The 26271-nt window shown below is 49.3% G+C and overlaps 1 long non-coding RNA gene across 2 annotated transcripts; it reads right to left on the bottom strand.

Annotated features, from left to right (window-relative positions):
* Positions 1–8492: 8492 nt before the first annotated feature.
* On the bottom strand, positions 8493–25651 carry LOC125184591 (uncharacterized). Of its 2 annotated transcripts, none has more exons than XR_007168862.2 (3): positions 11367–14568; positions 10382–10467; positions 8493–9918 (listed from the first exon to the last, which is right to left on the bottom strand). It is a non-coding gene; the product is annotated as an uncharacterized lncRNA (long non-coding RNA). The 2 variants fall into 2 exon arrangements; XR_010834859.1 differs by lacking the exon at positions 11367–14568 and adding an exon at positions 25179–25651 and having other exon boundaries at positions 8494–9918.
* Positions 25652–26271: the final 620 nt, after the last annotated feature.

Below are 26271 nucleotides of genomic sequence, written 5' to 3'. Positions count from 1 at the left end.
AAGAGACGCAGTGGAGACCAGCAGATGCAATCACACTGCAGCAAGGCCAGCTTGGATGGGGCTTCGTCCCCACTCTCTGGGGCACGCTGTCCTGCTGCACTGCCTCACGCCAGCCCCCAGCAAGTCTCGGTGCCACATCTCCCTTATGGCCCCAGCTCCCTGGCACATCCCGGGCCAACACCGTGAGCCCTGAGCCGCCTGCAAGGAGAGCTCCGCACCAGATATGGAACATCGTGGGAAGCCTCGCCCAGCTTCAGCTCCTTCTCCTCATTCATCTGCAGACTCCTAAGCGGACACTAGTCTGATAATCCCCTCTTCCAAGGCACATCGGCCTTTCTGTTCCCTCTGTTCAGGCTGTAGTTTAGCCTTCCCTCTTGAGGAATCATCTAAAGGATCTCTCACGCTTTTTGCTGCCCAATTTTTGCAGCAGTCTGGGCATAAACTGCTTGATAGACTCTGAAGGCTTGCCTTTGTTTCCCCAAAAGGTGCTATTTTGTTCACAAACACTCTGAGGAGCTCGGCAGTCTCTTTTCCTACCACTCTTTTCATCATTTCAAGACGAAAGCTGAAGCTTTTGAAATCCCTGTTTCATGTCACTACGTTAGATACCTGAATTCTTCCCACATTTGAAGCCTGAGTCTGAATGTGAACTTACCCCAAAACCTCAAGTTTGCAATTTAAGCAATTTCCCTTGATGCATTATTTAAACATATATTTTAATTATTAATTGAGACGGCTTAGTACTGTCATTTAGTACCCAAACCCTGTACTGGGCTCAGTCCTCACCTGCAGCAGAGCAGTGCTGCTCCCCAGCACGCTGCAGCCTTCCTTCCCCCTGCCCTCCACTCCTACCAAAAATGCTTCACTGCATTATTTCAACAAGCTCCTCTACTTCAAGTTCAAAGAATTCAGCTGATGAAGTATTTAAACATTTCTGTACCCAAAATTAATCAGTTTACAGAACACCTGGAGAAAACAAAACGATGGTTTTGCGCAAGATGCTGCTTTGTGATGCATAGCTGGAGGAAAGACTGTGCCATCTCTGCCACGTCTAAGGAAGAAGCTGTCACCTATTACTTTTCTTGACTTTGCGGGAAGTGGTAGGTCTCCTTCACAGATGCATTGCCTGCTTTGTCCCTGTATCTCCCCACCTGTGTAGCTGCAGCTACTGATTCCCCAGGAGGGGACCAGAAATTGCACCTCAGATGTCACCCAGCCAGGCCAGCACTCGCCCCACGCTCCAGGCTCAGCACTGCGTATCGCTCAGGGCAGACAGAAGAGCAAAGGCTGCATCTGTTCCTGGCAACCCAGAGCTAGAAAGGGAATTTAGGAACAGGACTGCAGCACAGAGGCAGCAGGGAGCAGCCCTGGAGAGGATCCAGACACCAGGGTGCTCCCTGCTCTCCTTACAGCTGCAGCCAGGGATTTTGACCACTCCGATCCAGGCTTTACACTGAATTTGGGGTGTTGGGCGTGAAGTTTTGAGGTTTCAGTAAACCACAGCAAAAGCGGGCTGCCCTACCCATGCAAGGTGCCCAGAGGTAGCATCACCTCTGCTCTGTGAGGTCTCCTACACGTCTCCACAGAGACCTCTGAGGGTTCAGTTAGAGCACCGGGAGACCTGTGACCACCCAGCAGCAACCCAACCCCATCCCAGCACCGGCTGCTTGTTGGGGCTCACACCGACAGTGGGGGGGCTGTGGGAACAACAAGCTTTGCTGCTGCCGGATGGCCCCAGAGGAGTCAGCAGATTGATTTATCACCTCTGAGCTTTGAGTCCAAGTCATATGTTCCCCAAACCATAATTAACTGCCACGCTAAAAAAAATAATAAATTACACTAAACAAAAGCACATGGGCCGCCCTGATGTGATGCGCTTTGGGCGATTGCTCAGCACAGCATGAGGGCTGGGCCCCGCACACCGTGCACACTGACAACTAGGGGCCGTCAGCACCAAATTCACCCATCCCAAACCTCCTGCCTTTTGTTCCAGCACCCAGCTCCCTTGGGCAACTGGGGTGCCAACCACAGAGGCACACCCAGGGCACAGGGAGGTGCGATTTCCCTAGGTGATGGGATAAACCCAACCTAACAGACGGGTTTTCCCCATCCATTATCTCATCCATTAGGCTTATCCCACCCTAACGGGCACCTCCATCATGGCATTGCATGGGAGGGATGCTGTTATCACTGCCTCTCCTTCTGCCCTTGGTCCTTGTCGGCCGCCCACACCCAGCTCTGCCCAGATATGATTTTCACACACACACGCCAAAAGTTAAGGCAATAATAGCAAAGATTTGCCCTGCCACAACGGGATGTTGCAAAGCACACAGCACCTAAGAAACTGGTAAATTAGCTTCACACAGCAAAACTGAATTTGGCTTCTTCTCCACAAAACCATGAAGATATTTATATATAATTTATCTTTCTAAGTTGTCATGTGGCAAAAGACCTCTCGCTGTGAGGCAAGCTTCTCTTCCTACTTAGAGAGAATTACGTGATTAAATAGAGACCTGAAAAGTTGTGAACAAGCATTGAAGAAGAAAAGGTTTCCTCTTAAAGCCTTAATGAAGTGGGTTCATTCCTCCTCCAACATCAACTTAGCCTTGTGTAGTTTGTTTTCACTCTGGTTAATCACTGACCAAAGCTGTAGTGCGGACCACCAGTTCCCAATAACCCATAAAAGGCAGATCAGAAGCTATTGTTCTTTTCTGTAGGGCTTAGCAGACAACAGCTGAATAAACCTGTTCAAAGTCAGAACAGTCAAGGAGGAACAGAAGCCCAGCCATCGGCTAGGGGGGATCTTGAAAAGGAAATTCATTTATTATGACATAATTGATAGCGTGTGCAAACACAGACCCGATGCAGTCTTAGGTAATTAAATATGGAGCAATTAATAGCAGTTATAGAAGTAATGTTATTGCAAAGAGGGAATTTGCACCCACTTGCTCCCTGTGGATGCAGACACCTGCCCAGCGCTCCTGGCATCCCGCTGCTGAGATTTTGGAAAAGTCCTTCCCTGGGAGGGGGACAGAGATGAGGAGAGAACCGGATCTTCAGAAATCCCAGCCTGTGAAACTGTTACAGCTGAAAGAGAGGCAAACAGGGCTGCAGCGTGCAGGGGAGGGACGTGGGGCAGCTGCTGGGGGGGTCAGAGCCATAGCGGAAGCACAGATGCAGCCTTCGACGGGAGGCACGTTTTGTCATCTTGGTTTATTTGGAGTCACTGCACTTGTGAACACACACATCGGGTGCACTGGCTACAGAAAGCACCTCTGGTGCCAGCGTGACCCAGCCCTTTCCTACCCCTGCCTACCCGAAAGAAAAGCTTCATCAAGAATCCTCAAGTAAAGCAGTGGGATGGTGGTTTTGCTCCAAATTCACTTCCACCCCTCCAAATGCAGTGGGAGGGTGGGTCTCTTGCCCTCGCCATCTCCTCCCATCCATGCAGCGGCTCGTCCCCACGCCGCGCTCCCCGCCGCCCACTCTGGCCAGCGTCACCTCTGTCCCCCACGCCTGGGGAGCTGCTGCCAGCTGGCGCTGCCCTCACGGCACCCAGCAAGGCGCCTGGCCTGGGGACGCCTCAACCCCTCTTCCTTCCCCGCACAGTGAAACTTCGACCTGGGGACGGCAGCGTGCACGTGGGGCACCCCAGCTTCCAGCCCAAAGCAGACGCTGAGACCTGCTGCAACGAGGACGTTGGGGTGCTTTGGTCAGGGCTGGGGAGGGAGAATAGATGGGAAGGTTCAGGGAAAACCAGGAGTCGAAGCAGCTTTCCCCCCCTTTGCTTCCCCAAGTTAAAGCAAAAGAAGTGAAAAGTGTTGGTAAAAATAAAGATTGGACTGATAAGCAGAGGCTGTTGAACAGCAGCAAAGTCTTTGGCTGAAAGAAGGATTTGTTGGTGGTGCCGGGAGGAGGGAAAGAGGGAAGGGGGGGGGGGAGCCAGCGCTTGGCCAGGGCACCACAAACTAAGTTTTAGACATCATTTTCTATTTTTTAGCAGTTTATTCCTCTCACCTGCGCACTCCATGGGGAAACACTGATTGCTTTAATTCTAACATTTGGAGTGGAACCCATTCACGAAACTTTCTGGCTGTGTGATTCAAACGAGCCTTCTCTTTCCTCTTTTTGTTCTCACAAGAAAATCAATTCACTTGAAGAGCCTCTTAATCCCATTTTTGCAATCAACAATTGCCACTTGTATATCGCTCTAATAGATTAAGAAGTGGGATGATGCGGTTGTCTGGTCTAATTCAACCCTATTCAGGTAACTGCAGCCTGAGGCACTTTGTAGTGCCAAGTGTAGAGCTCTACAGGAAGACTTTTGCTATCATAATTTCCTGTGGAGCTATGCACTGCCCCCACTGAGTAGCCTGAATTACTTTGAATTAGGCCCGACAACCACAGAGAGCAGAAATCCAACAAGCAACAATAACCAAGTCTTTCAGCATGACTTGCATGGGTTATTTTTTTCTTTGCATTAGAACAGAAAGAAGGAATTTCAAAACGCGCATCTATTTAAATGACAGCGACCTGCCATAAATCAAGTGTGAAACAAAAGGGAAAACAGTTTAAGTGAGGGAGAAGTTGAAGTGGAGGAAAAATTAATCAAAACAGTTTTCAAAAACTTCATCGTAAGAGCCTGTGAAAAAATTTCAGGCCTACAGCATCTCCATGGCAACAGAGAACAAGCACATGTTGGATACCAAAATCATAAAAGGTTTGTTTTGCAGGGATGAAACAGAAACAGATGGATTGGTGCTTACTTTTAGTTTAATTTGTTAAAATGTTTTGGGCCATTTATCATCTGGTATGCCAAGATAGTAAAGAAATACCGAAAAATAGGAAAATCCACACAAGCTCCCACTAACAGTTCTGCAACACCCACCCCAAATAGCTGGAAAGCGTGAGAGTGGATTTAAGGCCATAAATATAAGGTTAAAAACCCAGATCTGAGCTGAAAGTCAGACTGACATCACATCAGGTAAAACAGGCTAATGACGCTTTCCAAGTATGTGTTTGAATCCCAAAACCATCTCTACAAATGAATGATTCTGCATGCTGGAAAAAAATATAAGTTAAATTGCTGTCTGGTTTCAGAGAGTGAATAAACTGAGCAATGTGGTTAAAAATACACGGTCTTGAGGGGTATGAGTTTAAAATGTCCTAGGCAAAAAAACTCTGATCTCGGAGGGGTGAGAAGAGATTTATTTCCTTTTCCCTTTTCTTTTTTCCTCTTTTATTTTTTTTTTTATTTGTCATCATGCCTTAATTATTACCAACACAGCAAAAAATGAATTAAATCTAAATAAATATCGAAGGTTTCTCTTCTTAAGAGTTTCAATCACTATTCCTACTCTTTTACCTTTCTGTGTTCAGAAAATAAAGAGAACAAAGCGGGAGCCCTACTGGTTCAAAACTAGCAGAACAGACAAACAACAGAGCACAACTGTTCCCTCATGCATGCCTGGGATTAGGATAAAAGCAGAAAAGACTTCTGAGAAAAAGAAAACAACAAAAGAAACAGGAGTGCTGACAAAACTTTTTTTCTTTCTATTGAGGCAAAAGAGAGAGAAAAAAGGAGCCCTGCTAATAAAAAAAAAGAAAAAAGAAAGAAAGAAAAAAAGAAAGAAAGGAGAAAGAAAGAAAGATTAACAAACAGAAGTAGGGGTTTTCACCTCCTGTTTTACTTTTTTACTTTTAGCCCAATCTGGGCAGAGAAACAGGGCTCAGAAGTGGAGCAGAGCGTAACCCAAGCCTGCGCCGTGATGCCCGGCACCACGGGATGCGCTGCCGTGCCGGTGGCTCTGCGTGCGCCCGTGCTGCCACCGTGCTCTGCATTCCCTCTCCCAGCTGAGGAGCAGGATGCTGAACGGCTTGGAGCTAAACCCCGGGTGCAGCTCAGTGCTTGGGTGCTCTGATGCCTCTATGATCAATTCACCCTAAATTAGGATGCATATGTTCACGTTGTGCCAAGACCTGAGGGCTTTCCCCATGCATGCAGCTCCAGAGCCTTGGATTCCAGCAGAATTTGCTCGCTGAACGGCCCCAAGCTGCTTCTTGCATCTCAGAGGCATTGCAGATACCCACGGAGTGCAAGATGGGTCAACATCCTTGGGCTGTGTGAGTCTGCAAGTAGCTTACCTTATTCCCATATTCCCAAGATCAGTCCAGACCTTAGCTCTATTGAGTTGTCCTCGCTTAGGAAAACACATTTTCCTGTACATATCTGGTTATATCTGTATAGACTCTTGATCCATGAGCAGCAAGGAGACCAGCCTTTGCACTGCCAAACACACAGGGGAGAAGCCCAGGCTGCCCACTCCACGTGCACACCCAGCAGTGGCCCCAGGAAGGGACTGAAACCTGACCAAAACAGACGGCAAATGCAGAGCACAAGGACCTCAAGCTCATCAGCTGCCAGCTTCTCTAAGTGGGAACAGGCTACGGTAAAACCACATGCTGGACATGGCGCTGAGCCCACCGGGATCCTGCAAGCAAGATGCAGCAGAGCCTAGGTGGAGGCAGGCACTGGGATTTCTGCTTTTACTGGGATAAAAGCATTTCTGATGGCATGGGGCCCCACACACAAAGAGCCAGACAAGTACTTGATAGCTTGAATGACTTCTTTGGGGTGGGAGGGAAAAACCAAAATGAGCAAACAGCGAGCTGAGGCTGCAAGGAGGGAACTGCTCTGAGGCACAGGGCAGGCAGGCTGTGTCTGCTTTGCCCCTGCCCAAAATAGTCTTGTTCCAGCAGATAAGGGGGCAATGCTATTCAAGTCAAAACATCTTCTAAAGACAGTGCCTTTGCTCTGGGATGTCCCATTGCAAAGGCTCTGGTGGCCAGGTTGCTTGGGACAACCCATACACCTGTGGGATGCAAACCTCCCAGCAGAGCTGCTGGGTGACATGCAGACCTCTGGGGAACGGACATTTGTTGCTTCCCTCCTTCCTGGAGGCACCATGCAAGTCTTTAAGCATGCGCCATTTCTGCTGTACTTGAAGTCACACGCACTTGCAGCATGCAGGGATGCAATCAGGAAATAAAGGTTTTGGCAGACTAGCAGATCCATGCCATCAGAGGCTTAATCCCAAACCCTTCCCCTGCCCGTGCCCTAGCCATTTACACTCAAACCGTGTTACAGCTGCCAGGTTCCTGGTACCAGACACCCAGCCCAGAGCCACTGTGCTGGCGCCTCACCCAACCTTGCAGCAGAAAACACGGGAGGCTGCCACTTGCGGGAGGTGCTGGCAACCCCCCCATCTCCCACCGCTGGGGCAGAGCCCTGCCAATGCCACCCCAGGGTGCTCAGCCTGGCCTGCAGAGATGGCACTCATCTTGGATTAGCCCAGCTGGCCACTGGTTGTCACTGTTGCACCATTAAAACCAAGCTGTGTCCAGTTTATCCCGGCTGTATGTAATGTTATCTTTCATGGCAGGAGCTCAAAAAATTCCTGGTGGCAGTTGTGCTCTTTGGTTGTGATACAGCTTTAGGTTTCTGTGTCTTGGCCCAATCCTGACATGCAACACCATTGCCACCAACAGGCACATTCTCCACAGCAGCATCCGTCTCACAGTGGCTCTGTCTGGCTCCTAAGATTGCTCCTAACATAAGAAAGCCTTGCACACGTGGTGACAACAGTAAGCCTAAATCCTTCTGGTAGGAAAATCACCCGTGCAGCACCTGTCACCTTGTGAGCAGGAGCCGTCAGGGAACCAGCATCCCTGTGGGATGCACCAATATGGGCTTTGTTTTTAAGGAGCGGGGAATGAATGGAATGATTATCATGCATTTAAAATAATTGCTTGCAGTCCTTAAGTTTGGTCTCTCTATGGAGAGCCTTAGGCTCAGCTCTTCGAAGCACTGCTGCATTACATGCCATGAGGAGACACAGGTACGCTCATCCTGTTACTGTCCCAAAATTAACAGTTAGCAGGTGCCTAAGAAGATAAATTCAAAGGGGATGATAACAACTAAGACTCACTATTCCTTCCACATGGTCTAAAACCTCAGTCTCTTAGAGGAGCTGGTAATTCTTATTTTAACTGCAGATTATGCTCTGTCGTATTTTCCTCACACGCGCTGAACACAGGCATGTGTTTACCTTTTCAAAGACTCTCTGGGGGCTTTTTCTCCATTCATAGCAGATTCCTAACAGACTCTAAGGGACTCAGAGTAATAACTGTGCTGCTGCAATGAAAATCAGTCTGCAAAGTGAGGTTTCACTGTTTTTTGTTGTTGATTTTTTTTTAAAACAGAAGTTACCTTTTCTTGCAGCGCTCTGCTTTGCTGAACTACAGAGACCACAAGCAGCCTTCAAAAAGCAGGTAGGAGAGCTACAATAATCCCACTGAAAAGTGAATATAGAAAAACTAAACACAGACTTTCCCCCCCATTAAACTAGTCCATACAAAAATAGGAAATTAAAAGGAGGGATAGAAAAAGTAACCTATCAGATGTCAAACACATCAACCAAATGCAAGATATTTGGTCTTTGAGATGTCTGGGGCCCAGCCTACTGGATTCTTAACACATCAGGTCAAGCAGATGCTCCCCTGACCCCAAGCACCACAAAATGGAGAGGGGTGTTCAAAGTTGTGCAAAGCAATAACAGAGGAAAATAGGGCGAGACGAGTTAGACTAGAAAAAGAGAAAACAAGGTGGCCCAGTGATGGCTGCACACAAGAGGGTATGTACCATTAGGTGATGACACGTTTGAAGAAAACATGCTGACGCCGTAACGCTGGCAGTCATTAGTGTGTCATTAAAACCATTCCTGCTCATCAAAGCACGATCACGTGCTTAGCAGCAACAAGGGGCTCAGTTCCCCCTTGGTGGCCAGGATGCCTGAGCACACGCCAAGTTGTTTTGCTGCACGTGACCTCTACAATGGGTCTCCGGTATGGGATTTCTGCAGGGAAGGACCCCCTTCGGTATCCAGGTAGGACAAAATCCTGTAAGCTTACCCAGAGTCTATGGAAGTTTTGATCAGTAGTAAATGCACCTTTATACTGGGATTTCCCAAGAAACCAAATCATTCTAGTGGCTTATCTCCTGGCTTTTTAATCCAGTATTCAAATCACATGCACACAAAATCATGTATAACTATCAAGATTAATAATGTAATCAAGTCTCATTTGGCCAAGATACCATCTTGCTTGTACTAATATTTGATTTCTATTACAAATTCCTCATGCTGTTAAAACCTTCCCCTCCGGACCAGTCCGTAACATTTGCTGCTGAAGATGGAAAACACTAAACCCACACACAGAGGTAAATCTTATATAATTATTTAGCACACTTACATCGATAGATCTGGTTTTAAAGTAGGCCAAAACACTGGACTATATGCAAAATTCATCTGGCATAAATAAAATAGTTTTCTGGGCTTGTATATTGTACATCTCTTTTACAGGCAGATGCCAAGGACCAGGAAGGTTTTCAGATGGCAGCATCACTGCTTGGCAGGCGGCTCATTAGCAACTGAGCACTTGTTTCTGCAATGCTGATGCAGCTACAAGTGTTGCACAAACTCCTATTAGGTGATCTGGGCTTGATGCCACACACTTCTTTAGTAGCAGTTGTTTTTTTGGGCAAACAAATTTTACTCCTTTCATGTTCAAATATGAAACACTTTCATGCCACGTAAAATTATGTTAAAATGCCCAAACTTAAACACTGAAGTTTATTTTCAGCAGAGAGGCATCAGACATATATAGATAAAATAGAAGGATATTTCAGAGTTGTGTATCATAAACATTCATTGAAGTCGAGCAGAGTGGCTTTCACTGACTTCAGCAGACACTGGATGAGATCTTTGAAGATCAAAGGGTGCAATTATATCTTACTTGCTGCTGTGAATCTGAGTCTTAAGCAAATTATTATGATGGTCTCTTTTTGGAGAAAAGCTTGCTCTGAAAAAAGAGAAGGGACAGCTTTAGGATTGAAGCCCGCAAGACGGCCGCAAAAGAATTGCTACACCCCCCAAAAGACAACTGAGATACCTGTCAGCCTCCTTCAGGCTGGGAAAATTTATGTTTAGAGCCATATTACATCTAAATTCCAGGGATAATCAGTAGAAGGGGACACTTGCCAAGGGAGAGGGCAGGTGACAGCTAAGAGCAGCCTGGTTTCCCAAGGACTGGAAGCACCAGCTGACATTCATGGTCTGAATCAGGCCGGGGTCACACCAAGCCCCGAGGGCTCCTCTGCTCTCGCAGCCCAGAGGCAGGTACTGTGGGCTCTTGGTTTCTGCTTATTACCTGAACTGTGCATTCGTTACGCTTACATGAAGGGAGAAGGGCAACGTGCAATTATTTAATTCGTTAACTAACCACTTCCCAAAGTTCCCATTCACCGCGCACCATTCTGACACACCTTACATGCCAGGCGGCTGCTCACAGCGGGCCCAAAGGCAGAGCTCACCGCCAGCAGCAGGCTGGGGACGCTGTCTCTGATGGATCCTGCAGGGTGGAATTACACAGCTGAGGTGCCTGGGTACGGCGAGGCATGGGAAGGACATGAACTTGTGCAGATATCTCGTTTTGGACAGTGCTACATGCCTGCTGTGAGCTAACAGATAAAAGAATGCATTCCTGCCCTCCAGCGTTGGGGTGGCTCCAGGCCAGCCGCCACCTCTCGCTTCCATGTGACCGTACAGCATCTCGATATGGCTGTTTGGTGCAACGCCACAAAAATCCCTGCCATCAGAGGTCTGAAGCAGCCCAGCACCTCGGGGACCTCCCTGCATGTAGACTGAGTACCCGAACGCTCTCCAGGACAAGGGACATTTTGCGGCTGGTCATAGCAGTATGGGTCTGAACTTTGGCTAAATTTAGTAAACCTAGTGTCTGGGTGTTAAGCTAAAATTTCTCTGATCTTCCTGCTCATCTTCCCTCCTCCTTACCTGTTTCCTCCCATTCCAACCCGGCCTCCTCTCCCACCCCCTGGCCCATGCTGTCTGTCTGTCCCCAGCCAGGCTGTCCCACGGACGCAACCGCAGCACTGAGAGGGGCCGCAGCTTTTTGCTCAGACAACACTGTCACCAGCAGAGCTGAACAAGAACTGCAGCTTTAGCTGCAGCAACCCCCGCGGTATGCCCAGACAAAGCCAGGGGCTTTAAGGAGCTTTAGGTGCTCCAACAGGAGCTTTTGCCCACCCCAGAGACACAAGTGCCATGGGGTCAGTGCCCTGCTGGGTCCCACCTGGGTACCCGGTGCCACCTCCCTGTCTGGCACCCCGCCAGCCAGAGCCTGAGCATCCCAGAAGCCCTCTATTGCAATTAACCCATATCTTTTCAAAAAATAAATTAAAAAAAAAACACAAGGAGTGCTATCGGACAATCCCCAGGATGACCCCTTACCTTACCCACGCAGCAACAGCCAACCCACTCCCCAGCGTGGCTGTGGATGAGCAAGCGTAAGTCACTGACAAACAGATCACATTAGGCAGGATTAGTTAATTAACATCTGTAAAGGCCTTTGAAGTTGACAAGGACCTACAGCTGCCACATGTTGCACTGCAATGGGCCCTGGAGCTGGTCACTACACGGAAAGCCACCATGCCATCCCCTGTCCTTCCCCATGAGTAACCCACGTTGTGGCTAGGAGGACGCGGGGCACAGCACCATCCCTAGGCACAAGCCCTCACCCAGCTGCCCCCACAGCTGCTCAAAGCAGAGCAGGGAGGGAGGAGACCCAGAGGTGCTGATTTTATCCACCAAGGTGCTCCTTTACCCTATGTGCCTGCATCACTTGCGTGATACGCAATTCACCTGCACTGACGGCAGAGAGAAACTAATGAAATTTGCATTTCTAAAGCACTCTACGTCCAGTCCGAATCTTGGTGCTTTAAGAAAAAGGAAAAAAGATGAAAACCTACTCGTGAAAAGCACTGCCACCCTCCCCTCCCCAAGCAGGGCCCTTTGCCTTTGGTTTCCCACTGCCCCGCAGTCTCACCGTCACTTGCAGCTGGAAACACCTGACGTGAAAAAAAGCCCGAGTCTCTCCACAGAAGCACAGAAGTCATCGAACCCTGTGACTATCAAACCTTCTGGGAGGCACGCAGACAGAAAAAGTCTCACCCTATTTCCTCGACTACTGGAAGTTGTTGCAATAGCACACACCAGTCGCTGTGCAACCCCCCTCTCCCCACTCCGGGTGGCTGCAGGGGCAGCCACGGGCAGGAGCTGGGCCAGCTGCCTGCTTGACAGCCAGAGTTTAAACAGATAACACAGCAAAGATTAGTATAATTAGCCCCAAAGTAAAGAGTTCCTGTTAAAGTGTGTTTTACTGCTGCGTGTCTGAACGCTTTTCTAGACCGAGCTCGCGAACCTCGCCGTTCCCCCCACGGGAGCCCCCCAGTTCGTGTGTATTCATTAAAATCCTGTCCTAATTGCTCCCTCATCAGCTATGAATCTTAAGAAGCTTAGCTGCTAAGTGCTTAAATTGTGTTTACTGACAGAAAATAGAATATTTGCTGATGACTAGACGGTGATGACTCGGGATTGTTGCGGGGGCCTCACACCTTGGAGGAAAGGCAGCGAGGCTTGCTTGCACTGAGATTTTGTCCTTAAGGATGGGAGACGTGGTTTGTCCAGACTGTGCAGTGCCAAACACAGCCTTGCAGTGCTGATGGGGAAAAGCCTCCAGCCCAGGCCGTGGTCAGGGTCCCCTCCAGCTGCAGGAGGACGGAAAGGCAGCGGTGTTGTAGGGAAGGATGCTCTGTGCCCTCAGACCAGCCTGCAGCCCTACAAGCACCTTCAAGGCATTCACCCACCCTGCCTGTACAGGACAGCCAGCAGCTGCTGCTCAGGTACCAGGGCTGTGCTCAGCCCGGTGCCCTGCGCCCAAAAAGCAGCCTTGTAAGCCTTAACCTGAAAGAAACTGGCTATTGCAGAAACATATATTAACTTTTTTTTTTTTTTAAGCTCATATCCCTTGGCTTTTGCTCAGAAGCTGCTGTGGGGCAGCCCTGCATTGAGTAGCTGATATATTTATGAAGTCCTAACTTCCAAAAATATTGCCAGCAGCAGGCCATAATTCTCTGATGTGTGACCTATGGTTTTTAAATACTGACCTGAACAAACTGGCTACTGGGAATATGTGTGTTTTTTCCTTCCCAAGTTCTCCTCTGAGACATATTTACTGAAATACTTTATTACCTCATCAGTGAGCATAATTTAAAACTGCAGTTAAGCACTCAGCGTTTAAGTAAAAGCATGCATCATTCTGACAGCATTTGGTTGTGAGGGTATAAAATTTTCCACAAACTATCAGCCCCCAAATTTCTTAAGATTCTCAGCTATTAGCTCTGCAAAAAAATGCTCCAACTTCAGCACGCTCACTGAAATGCATCTCAGAGCTTTAGCTTCAGCTGTCTGTGCTTTAAGGTAACTGTTGTGATTGGCAAAATGTGTGAATTTAATTAGTGTAATCTAAACAAAAGAATCATTTCAGGGCTGCTTTAATCCATATGAGACCAATATGTTGATTTGTCAATGTGAATTTAATTAGTGTCTTCGAGTCTAAACTCCAACTCCCCCTTCTTTTATCTAATTATCACATTTATAAAAAACATTATCACATATTCGTTGGCCTAACTGTTTTGCCACGCAGTCAGACCGAAGTCCCAGAGTCGACATGCACTTCTAATAAGCTCAATATGTTTCAAGAGCACCGCGCTTGGTTCAGCAGCACCCAGTACAACAACTGCAGCACGCTTCCTCTCGAGAGGCCGAGGACAACTTCGCAGCCATTGTATCTTTTCCCTGTACTTTGCCATGCAAAGAGAGATCCTTCTGGTGTAGCCATTGGTGAAATGCATCAATTGCACGCCTTTCTGGGGACGGCCACCACGAGGCATTCACTTAGGGATGACTAATTGAGCAGAGAACAATTGCTATTCATTTCACAAGTGGTTCCCAAGGGCTGGAAAGGGGCAGGGGGGACTGCGTCAATTCACTGTTCATCAAGCAAACATCCAAGTCATAAGCACGACCCAAATCTCTCTGGGGTGGTTAAAGATGTTCTCATTTCTCCCCGCAGCCTCTATTTGTTAAAGGCGGTGTGGCAGTTCCCAAGCTGCAGGCAGGGTGCTGGCCCCAGGAGCTCCACAGTCACTGCAGAGCCCACAGTGGCCAGGGATCCGCAAGGAAGCCCTCGTATAAGGTGCCAAAAGGTCCCCACAGGAACATACCTCCCATGCAAAGGGAGAAGCAAGGGGAGGTTCCCACCTGGCCACCCACCAGCATTGCAGCAACTCTCGGTGCCTCTATGGGCCACTGCCACCAGGCTCCCCAAACCCCAAGTCCCAGACCGGGCAAACTCACCTGCTGGAGGCATGCACGTGAGCTACTGCCACATACCTGAGCTAGAAGCAAGGCCCTCACTCGTCCCTGGCTACAACTGCACTGCCACATGCCTTCCCCTACAGACAAAAACCCTTCTGCAGGTTATTCATCAGGGAGCACACAATATAGTTCAAGGAGGTTGAAACTGTAGGCCCAGATATTGTCTTTTTAGTTAGGCAGATTTCCCCCAAGTGCAACCCATTGCAAGTCCTTCAAGATAGACACGGAAGGCGTAATCCCAGATCTCCCCCCACCCATTCACAATACAAATCAGAATTTCCCCTCTTTTCCCACCATAAAAAAAAAAAAAATAATCCAGTACCAAAGACAAAGGTTGGATTTTAAAAGGAAGAACAGCGCTTGTCTCCAGCACAGCTGTGCCCCATCCTCCAGATCATTCTCCTGCCTGCTCTCCTTCAGCAGGGCTGCAGGACATGATACAGCGACACATTGCTATATTCTCCCTTCCACATGTAACTATTGCATTTGAAGATAAAACTGGCTTCACGTTCCAGTTGTGATTATCAGACAGTTTGACTAAGAGAGATCGACAAGAAACTTCACCACGAGCTGCTGAAGATAGCACGTGGCTTTACAAGAACACTGATCAGGTTTCTACTCAGAAAAAGGTAAACAAGCTCTGCTAAGAGCTAAATCCTTCAAGCGTTCATACTGCACTTCAAAAGCCAAAACAGGGACAGGATTGGTGTCTGTATGAGTTGCTTGGCTATCTTGCCTGTGTCAACAGCCCAGCTGCTGCAGTCTAGCTCAGCTCCTCTCCTTTCCTCGCATAATGCAAGGGAAATGCACACCCACTTCAGGAACCACGTGCTGGAAATTAGAGAAGAAAACTTAAGAAAACTAGTCTGGGAAAGTTATTTAGGTCAAAGTTTCCTGAAAGTCTTGACCATGGATGAGTTGTTGCTCTCTAGAGATCCTGCCTCATGCATGTGGCCCTTGCAAATTTGGTCTCCTTGAAGTCAGCCTGAGCAAGCAGATAGGATGGAGCAGAGGATTTTTTGGGAGCTCGTTTAACACAGCTGGTATGAAGAGTAAAAGCTCAGTCTCGCATTGGCTGGAGAGAAAGGGTTGCAGAAGGGTCAAAACCAAGCCAGATCCAACCACCAAACAGCCAACCCATTACAAAGCTCTCCAGAAACAAAGGAACTCAGGGATGAGGCCAGCGCTGGGAGCAGGAGAGCTACACAGCCAGCCATCTCCTCCAGCCATCTCAGAAATTATAGGGAATGGGGCAAGATGAAAGATTCCCTGGTCTGTTCCCCTGCCTCAAGATCATGTAAGCCTGCATCCCTGCAAACACATTTACCATGCTGTCCTCAAGCCCTCCAGTGCCAGAAATGCCCTGGGCAATCCCATCCCTGGTGACTCCTAACATCTCAGAAGGATTTCCAGGCATGAAGCCCACACGTTCCTGCTGCAGCCCAAACCCCTGACTCCTTGCCTTAGCCCTAGCAGATACAAGGAACAAATTACTCTTCTTCCCTGCAGCAGTTTTGGGTATTTGACTGCCATGTGTGCACGAGATGGGGTGGCAGGAGAGGGGGAATCTCCAGCAGCAAGAGCCACTCTGTCATGCAAAAAGATGAAATTCTGCTTTTTGGCAAAAGTGAATTTTCATTAATTCCCCCAGCTGGAGATTCACAATTTTCCAGAGGAATTTGGCCATTTTCCCAGTGTGCAAAGCCTCTGTGGGTTAGCACCAGCAGGGTTTCATTTTCACAAGATCAGTCTCCAAATACGCAATACAGCCTATTGTCTAAATACAGTATGAGCACAGCTAACACCACCTGATCGGGGGCCTGGTTTCCTGGCATTTTACTTCCCCCATCTGTTGGCTTTTAGCATAAATTGAAGCGAGAGTGCCTACTAATACTAGTCTCTCATTTGAACGTGCTCATGAAGCCATATTCGAACATGCAGAGCATGTTGGACCAAGTTCAGTGTATGCAAAACGCAAGGCGCATCCCCAAGACAGAACTGGAATTGCTTTGAGGGCGCATTCTTCACCCAGACCACTTTCTGCTATGCATGCATATGCTGTAGTCTTCTTTTTGGAAAGAGAGAAACGCACGTAAGTGGGAGCTTCCCCCAGGCTAACTGATCCCACTCCATTTCTCATCTGACCCCCAAACACATTCCAAATGAGCTGGGAGGAATCAAGACCGTTACGTGGAAGACGTGGAGCTCCGAGTGATGATCTCCCAGATTTCCTTGCACGTTAATGGCTTGGATGCATGACAGTGACGCAGCTCTGCACAGCAGGACGGCTTGCAAAAAGCCAGGCTGGCATTTCCAAGCTGCATGGGGCTTTCACATTCTGCAAGGATCCTCTGTGCAGAACTGCTATGGCAAACCTTAGCCTCTGTACCTGGTGAAAATGCAATGGATGGGTACAGACACCAAAGCTAACGTTTCACAATCAATCATTTCTGAGGAAACTTTTGTGAGCATCGCAGCTCAGTTTTGTCTCAGGGAGCTGGGACTCCGAGGGGCTGGGGTTTGTACTTGCCCTGACCATTTCCTTCACTCTTCTGACCCAGGTCACATCCCTGCAGAGCAGGGCTCCTCGCGTGCTGCCAGGGATTGCCATGCTCATCCCAGGCCTGAGTTTCTGAAGGTCAGTTACCCTGTAGCCCGGGCAAGGACGGATCACACTGATTAGGTGCTGATTTTGGTAAGCTTCTTAGACCCAACCCATGAGGCTTTTCTGGATTTGTGTGCCTGTAATTTCAATAAAGGAGCTTCTTCCATATGTGCACCTTCTCAGTATCTCAGTTTGCCTTTATCTCTTTGATTCATCCTTAAAAACAACCATAAAGGCATGTTTCACTTTTCATCCTGTATTTCTCAGAAGTGCTTCCCAAGGACAGAGGTGCACCAGCTCCCTTCCCAGGGACCTGCAGGTCAGAGCATGACTGCACCAATGGAGTTTGCACACCCACGTGCACTGACTTGGTGATATATCCAATATTCTTCCTAGGGCACCCCCTGGGCCCTGCCCTTTGAACATCCAAGCAGCAGCACAGAGCGCTTGACAGTCAGCACGCTATTTTCTACTTTATATTCCTCAGAAAGTTCAGCCGAGACCTTATCTGCATCCCTACAAGTGCACAGCAGACCAAACTCCTTTCTGAGCTCAAATCTCCGTTCACCTCCTCCTTCCTCCAGCACCACACGCACATTTTGTCCTCCCCCAGTGTCGCATGTGTGAGCTGCAGGCAGGAGCAGGGGAAACCGAGCAGGCACAAGAAAAAGGGCGGTGTGGGGTGAGGCAGGAGGGATGCCAGGAGAGCCACCACACTGCAATGGATGTGGTCCAGCAGCTCCTGCCACAGGCCAGCTCCAACCCTCCACCAGAGGCTCACAGCTACCAGAGGAAAAGAATAACCCAATCGTCTTCCCCCACCCAACACCCTTCTTTGTTGGGAGGTCCGAAAGGCTCAGCTGGAACCATCCCTCCGCTGCAGGAGGGTCCCAGCCCCTCCCCTGTTGCTACCCCCACTGCTGCTTACCCCTCCTGTGGGACCCCCTGCACACCGAAATGCGCTGACAGCACAGACATTGCAAAAAGGGTGCCAAAGCATCCACAACGTCCCCGACAGCCACTGCCAGGAATAGAAGCGCCTCTTTTCTACTGCATTTGTTTCCTCACCCTCAGTCTGCATCATTGCCTGCACAAGCCCTGAGCTGCCAGCAGGCCCAGGGCCACATCCAGCACAGCGCAGCGCTGGCTGCATCCATAAGCCAGCTCCATGCACTCCTGGGGCCGGGGCATGAACATCCCCCAGGTGAGAATGAAAAGCAATTAGAGATCCTCCATGCACACCTCTACTGCCTCCCCTGCTCCTGCCCACATCCCTACCCAAACCCCAGGTGTTTAGGCATATTTTTCCCAGAAGACTTTCCCCTTTGCTCCGGCTTTAGTGGGAAAAGGCATAGGTGCCCCGCAACTCCTGGGGCTCTTTCTGACAGGGCAGCAGTGCCAGCAGGCATCATTCCTCCAGAGGACGGTGCTTTGGCAGGGAACATCCCGTTCCTCCAGAGGAGGAACAAAAGGACGTGGGTTTTAACCGCAACACAAACATCTCCGTATATAGCCCTGTGCTATTCTCATCCCCATGCAGCTCCTGCCCAGGGAAGCCACTGAGTGAGAGGCACTGTCAGGGCTTGCCACACACCCCAGCGCTCCATGGCAAGCCGAGAGAGGCTGGAATAAAGCTTTCTGGGGCCAGAGCTATTTCTCTTGCCTATACAAGACGCCTCTCAGTGCTGGCCCTGCTTGTGCTAGGAGCCGCGCAAACATTCTCCAAGCGATGCTGCGTCCCAAGTGAGCCTCCACACAGGCATTGCCTCTCCTGAAGGCTGGGCCGACTTGGCAAAATCCCCCCCCAGGCACAGAGCAAGGGGCTCTTTTACTTCCTCATGCCCAGGGCAGGACCTCGGCCCAAAGAGCCCCTCTCCATCAGCACAGACCACAGCAGGAGGCAGCCACTACTTTGCAACACCAGGAGTTTCTCAGCAGCCCTGGGTAGGTTTGTAAGCTGTGAGCCCAACACTGGGGGCACACACCCCCCCCCCCCCCCCCACCTCTTCCTCTTACCAAACCCCTTCTTTAAGGAAAAAGGAATTCACCCCCCAGTTGCTAAGCACTCCATTTAACTCCTTCATCAACAGAGCCAAATGGTTGGGTCTGTCCTAGGCAGAGAAGGCTTTGGAAACGCTGTGATTCTTTCTCACTTATAGATGGAAAGAGAGGGAACTGTTGCTGACTTCCCCACCAGCAAGTGGTTTTGGTTGGAACTTGTCCGCTTCCACCGCTTTTTTGACAGCAAACCAAAACCCAAACTTTCCGCTGCCAAAGTGCTTTTTAATGTTGAAGCTGTAAATTCTCCTCAAAGCCTGTAACTCAGTCTGCTGCACGCTCCCTCCGTGCGGCTGTCTCCAAGGAGAGCTCGGCAGCCCCGCGCCCTGCAGCCCCCGCTCCAGCAGGGTCACCCAGCCAGGCGGCGACACATCTACTGGTGTAAGGGGGGAAAACGTTCTGTAATGCACCACACCAGACCTCCTCGAAGAGCAAAGCCCCTTTTTAGCTAACTCGCCTCAAGTCGGGTGCTTTCCGCTCCATACTCATTGTGGCAGCTGTGGGCAGAGCCCATGGCCCTTCCCTTTGCAGGGCAGCACAGGCAAACCCCCCCCCGAGGGAGGGACTTTCCACTTGTAAAATCCACCCGCTTCGGTGGGAGCTTCCCTATGGGCCACTGCAGGCTCTAGATCATAAGATATCCCGAGTTGGAAGGGGCCCATAAGGATCATCGAGTCCAACTCCTGGCACCACACAGGTCTACCCAAAATTTTAGACCATGTGACTAAGTGCACAGTCCAAACGCTTCTTAAATTCCAGGCTCTGGTTTTCCAGAGCTGTTGGATTTGATTACAGTCACCTCCCAAATGCACCCACTGCTTTTATTAATTATTTTTACTGACCAGGATTTCATCCTGGCGGATTTGTGCACGTTACTGCATGCCAACTTCAACCCAGGCAGGAAAGTAACAGCACCGTACCACACCGCAGAGAATCCAGCAAAGTATTCATACTGTGGACTTCAACATAAATCACATAAACCTTATATTTCTCAGTAAACACTCTGCCAAAAAGAAAACGCCTGCTCCCAGCTCCGTCCCTCCCTATCCCAGCATGCAGCTTTGGATTCCTGTGACTCCTAGGCAAGAGGAAGCCTTGCCAGCACAAAGACTGAGTGGAAACACAGCTCAGGCTGGCCATCACCACTCTACATCCCAGGGAGCAGCAAGAGCCAGGCACCAGCGTCCCCGGGGAGCCAGCAGTCCTACACCTGGAAGCGACTCCAGCACCCACCACACGCGATCCCCATTCTGGTCTAGCTCTGCATTGTCAGAAACCAAACAAGACCCGAGTCCTGGTCAGATTTTGGGTGCCAGGGCTGGCCCCAGCAGCAGTCCCACACAAAACACATTGCCTGGTTGTCACCCTCGAGGTTCCCAAGCAGTGGTGCAGCCCCAGGAAAGATGCTCTGAATTTTAAACAAGGGTGCTGGGGTTCACCTACTACAGGCAGCCTTTCAGACGCCGATCTAACACTCCCTTCCACCAGTGCACGACTGCCTTCCTTCAAGCACAGCAAATATGATGTGCTTTTTGGACAAAGCATTACATGCAACTCCTGGGTTGGAGTTTAAAACTGCTAATGTCTTTTGGAGGTGTCATTGACTAATCAAGGGTAAACAATGAAGTCTTCCTGACTTGCTACCGATAAAGGTGCAAACACTTTCAAACAGCAGTTGCATTGTGACGGCACCTTTCTGTTACAGGGCAGAAAGAGGCAGCTGGCGGGCAGGAGGCTGAATACCTCGTGTACTTGAGAAAGTGCATTTGCACACATAGCGTGCAGAGAACCCAAGCTCCTGGAAAAGCCTGCTCCAGTCAGATCAGATCAGACTTTAAAAACTGGCTGCTTTTGGGGAGAGGGGAGGGCAGGGAGGAGGCTAATGGCTGCTTTATTGCATTAGACAGTATCTTCATTAAGGCAGAAAGGAGTAACCGAGGGGAATGTGCACGTAGCGTGACTTCTTTGCTAGAACCCCACAAACCGCCAACTGGCAGCTCCTTGGCTCCTGGCCACTCAAATCCAGGGGACCATCTGGCAACTGGTTCAGTTATCCCTCCCCACTTAACAGATGCGCGCTAGATGGTGTGGGAACAGCATTTTGCAGAAGCAATTAGTTTAATCCTTGGCTAAACAGTTTAAATTCCAAGCTATTTGGGAAAAAAAAAAAAAGCCACCCCAAACAAGCCAGCTTGCTTCTAATGTCATGAAGAATAACCAACTAGCAGCCGGTTCTGCTGGTGTCACTGCTGACACGTGCCCATGGGGCTGGTGGCAGCTGCACCAGCTCTCGCTCCTCGTGCCGGACAGCTGAACGCTGCCAGATTTGTTCCAAGGCTGCAACCAGCATCACATCGCCTCGTGGTGCCCGCATTCACCGCCCGACTGCCGAAACCCAGCTAGGTAGAGGCTGGTCTATGAAATGTACACCTGAACGCCAGCTCCCTGTCCAACCTCGGGAAAATCATTTAGCCTCTGTGCCTGTGCTCCTCGCCGTCTCCAGAAATTGGGGTAGATTATGGGATCCTGCTCCAGGGAAGGTGGAATCAATTAGGGTCTGTGAAGCACTTGGAGAGCCATGAATAGGACGAGTCATAGAAATGCTGAACGTTAATAACAATTACACTAACTGATTAATTATTAGTGAATTAGAACAATTTCATTCTCTCAAGAGGAGGAAGATTTGTTTTCTAGCCATTTCTTTTGCTTGTTTCCTTAAAAGAGTGACTTTCTGACCGGAGAAGACTGAATGAGGAGCTTAACCCAAATAAAATAAATTGCCAGTAATTTCTGGTATCCCCTATGCCATTATTGAACAATTTGCATTTGAATCAGGGCTTTTTCCATCACAATCCAGCTTCACCTGATCCTGCTCTATAATCACTATCCCCATTTATGAAATCCCAGCATGTTGCCGCAGAAATTATGTCACAAATTCATCATTATGACTTCCCCAGCAGGAGCAATTGGAGCTGAAGATTGGCTGTAAAAGTTGCCTTTTTACCAGTCTTGCTTTAAAGATATTTTAATATTTTTAAGGTAGAGAAGTGAGATTAGCTACCATGGGGAATTAGGCGAACATGTCATAAATATCCCAGGGATATGAGATTACACCCATGAGTCACAGGAACCATAAAATATGATCAAGGGACTTTATAGAGGATGATCTTTGAAATCAACTCCTAATCTCTAAGAGGTTTACATAAAACAGACTATTAGTTTAAAAAAAAAAAAAGTAATTCAAAATTTAAAAGAGAACCAGACTGGTAATAGCAAAGTTACATCTATTTCCATCAAAAATAAAAAAAAGCAGACCTGTCAAGACACTCCAAACACCAAGGCTTGCAGGTTTGTGCATTCCTTTGGTAACATGATAATTAGCCAGACACCATGGCAAGAAACAGCCAGAGAGTGAACTTTTAATTTAAAAAAAAAAAAATCATATTTATGTACTTCAGACTCCTCCCAGTAGCTCCTCTCACTGCCACTTTTGAAAGACTGGTATGTGTCATATTTCCTAACAAGAACTACTGAAGAACTTTGGGGAAAATCTTAAAACAAAGAATATTTACACTATAAGCAATATACTTTACCTGTAATTGTACTATTATCCCCTTTAACTATTGAAAATAAACCACATTGGAATAAAACCTCTTTACATAGCAGCTAGAGCTGAGAAAATCATCCAACATAGAATTAAGGGTGCCTCATGGAGAGCGGAGTGCCCCGCCTGGGAACCACGTGCAGCCTCAGCCTGCCCCACGTTCGGTGCTGCTCTCCCCACGCACTACGTTAGCGCCCCACTGATCACGCCTCCATTGCTGCCGGGCAGCCCCATGCACACAGGCGGGCACCACCGTGACCACAGCATCCACCTTACTCCAGCTCCGCAGGGACAACGCTCCTGCCCTAGCATCTGCATCCTCACGGAGATAGGGCTAGGTGGAGTCCCCCAAATATCCCCTGGCAATTAGCAAGGGAGAGGAGCACAGATGTTTTCTTTTTTTTTTTTTTAAATCCTGCTTCAAACCACCCCCTCTCCATCCGGCTCCTTGTCCAATAGGCTCAACATCATCCTGATGTTTGGCAACACATCACATATTGGAATATATTTACTATCTTTCACTGTTCCACCAGTGCTTTGTGGAGCAAGGCATGATACAGAAGAAGTGGCACAACACAGACAGGGTTTGGGGTGCCCTGCGCAGCAGAGGAGTGAGGCGTCGGGGCTGGAAAGAAGCAGCACATGGAGGAATCAAGGGAAAGCAAGAGGAAGTTTTCTCCCAGCCATCCTGGGCACTTGCTGGGCACTGCTCCACTCGGTCCTTACCAGGGATTGCTCCAACACTTGTGCACCTTTCCCACTTTGTCCAGGCAGCTGCAGCAGGGCCAGAGCTCACCAGCTCCTTCTGGGTGGCTGGAGGAGCGGCTGCTCCTGTGGCAGAGGAGATCAAAGCCACCATGTGCCAGTTCCTCTCCGCACAGACTGTTAACTCAAGCTGCCATCAATTCTCGTTTGTGCTAACACAAACTATGGCAGCTGGAAAATTACCCCGTTGTAAATCACAAGCACTTGTTGTCAGCCATCAGTCTGCTGGTTCTGTGTGCAGATTTCTCCTCTTCTCCCCACCAGCTTTCCACCTTTTCCAAACTAAGAAGTGAGGAAGCCAGACAAAAGATACGTCCTGTATTTAGTAACAATAATTTTTTTTGTGACGTTATTAAGCAGGCTTGCAGGTTAACTAGTTCTTTGATACTTCCTACCATGCACAGTTTGACTGGTAAAGGAGACACCAGCCATTTTAGACTAGCTAAAACAAGCAAGCAGGGAAACATAAAACTTTGTCAAAAAGGTGAAAAAACAGGGGGGGTCCTTAGCATAGGAGATCAGCACAACACATCCCCAGTAATCATCAGCATTCAGGTCCCCTAGCTATAAACAGGAGTTCTTTGAGCACTGTTAAGTCTGTTACACCACAATTGTACCCTCCCGCTTCTGAGCAGCCACAAACAATAATTAATTAGCAGCAAATGCTCTAATGGCTATTTCATTCCTATTCTAGCAATTAGACTCTTTCAGCCAAGAGATCCGTGCCTGCACGTTCCCCTCGTAGCTCCATGCAGCACAGCTCATTAAGGGAAAGAGAAGGAAGAAAACTCCAGAGTCATTCAGAGCCTGAAGAAGGGGGAAATAAAGGGGCCCATCCCTGTGGCTGGGTCCCAAGGAGCAGCTAATGAGATCCCCAGTAGGCAGCAAGCACGTTTGTGAAGGCCAGACACCCCCAGTCAGCACGTACAGAGGATTGCCTGCAACGAGCACCCCCAGCATCTGACGTGCAAAGAGGGAGTGGGAGGTAGGAGCCCTTGCTGAGTTTGGCCTGTAGACCCTTTCAGAGACCCCAAAAGAACTTTCTTCCATAACGTTATGGGGTACAGTCAGAAGTTCGGGAGGTAAAAATCACCCTCCCTGCATCCCCCATCGCATTGTCCTGTAAGGCCTGCAGGTAGGACCGTGCCCACAGCCACCTCAGCCCACTCTTCCACGTAGTGCAAGCTCCGAACATGTTATAGATGCATCCCCGCTGGCCACACCACGACAGGACAAGAGCTAGATGTGGCACAACCGCCAGTCACCTCGCCTATGCAACCAAAAGCTGGTGTCACCCACAACACCGCGGCACCCATGGCAGGAACACGCCTGCCCTGCCACCTCTGAGGGCCAGGCACCTGCCCTCACTGCCACCATGAGGTAAGCCCCCTCCTCCTGGTTTGACACTCGAGGCACAGAAACCTCCCTGCTCACAGAGGGAGCACGCATCGCTCACTTTAAGTTTCACAGTTTAGGCACTTCACCCCAAAGTTATTTGGTCTCAGTCAGGCTCCGGACAACCCTTTCCCCACCCTGAGGCCCTGCAGGGCCAGTGCCCCGTACTGTGGCAGTGCCATGGCAGCCTGGGGACACCCTGCCAGGCCCCACCACAGCACAGCCACCCTCCCAGCCCAGAGGCACCCCCAGCTTGCAGGGAGCCCCAGAAGCCAGCTCCCACCTCCCCACTTCTGACCAGGCAACCCTTGTGCCCAAGCGCTGCCACGAACACCCTCCTCTTTCCTAGGACCCCATTCAGAGAAGAAAAACTCAAAAAGTAGACCATTTAACTCACATTATCGCCTGCTGCTTGGTACCACAGGATCAGCAGAAGCTCCCCCAGCGCACACATCCTGCCCCAGCTTCTCTCCCCCCTGCAGCTGGGAGCACTCACTGTGGCAGTCAGGGAGCCCTGTGAGCTTTGCTGCTTAACCACCCACAGCTGCACAAGTAGCACCAATTCACTTGCTTGGTTTTGGTGCTGGGACTGTTCACACAACCCGTAGAGACACGTGCTAAACCACCTTAACCTGCTTTTCTCCTCCCTCTGCCTCAGTTTCCCTAATTTCCAGGCAGAATGGAGATCACCCCGAGAGTGCCTGCAGCAGCAGGAAATTTGTTGGAAAAAATACCCTGTGCTAAGGCAGAGGAGAAGATACACATTGGTCCCTGCCGATCTGATGATCTGGATGGTTTCTTCTTCTTCCAGTCTCTGTATTTGGCTTGTTTAACCCCAAACGCATGACTGACAGACAATGAGGCACCTGGGCAGGGAAAGGCACCAGCAGCATCTGATGATCTGGATGATCTGATGATCTGGATGGTTTCTTCTTCTTCCAGTCTCTGGATTTGGCTTGTTTAACCCCAAACGCATGACTGACAGACAGTGAGGCACCTGGGCAAGGAAAGGCACCAGCAGCATCTGCTGCTGAGCTGAGCCAAATGCAGCCCTGGCCTGCACAGTTTGGGGAAAACACTTTCTTTCTGCTGGCCACAGCACCTTCAAGGCAGCAGCGTTTTCCTGCAACCCCCAAAAATGCCCACATATTACTCACATCAGGACCTCAGAAAGCCCCTAAAGAAGAGGCAGGGCTGTTGCAGCCACGATGGTCTCAGGACAGCGGTGAGCAAAGCTCCTCTGGAAGAGGGATTGTCTTTTATGAAGCTAACTAATACAGCCTGGACACTCAGGTTTCCTCACTGTGTCTCTTTGTGCCTGGAGCTGTCGTCGTCGGGGACGAGCATTTCCAAGGTGCTGGCGTTGCACCTTCAGCAGCACACCAGGAGCAGTGGCACAGCTGCAGGGATTTCCTACGTTGCCCTTTGCTGGGAGAAGTTACAGCTCAGTTACATGTCTTTTCTCTATTAATGGTATCTCAAGAGGGAGA

The sequence above is a fragment of the Anser cygnoides genome, chromosome 13 (assembly GCF_040182565.1).
Source record: "Anser cygnoides isolate HZ-2024a breed goose chromosome 13, Taihu_goose_T2T_genome, whole genome shotgun sequence".
NCBI classification, from domain to species: domain Eukaryota; kingdom Metazoa; phylum Chordata; class Aves; order Anseriformes; family Anatidae; genus Anser; species Anser cygnoides.
The sequence above is the reverse complement of the archived record's forward strand: the minus strand, read 5'-3'. Positions and strand labels throughout refer to the sequence as shown.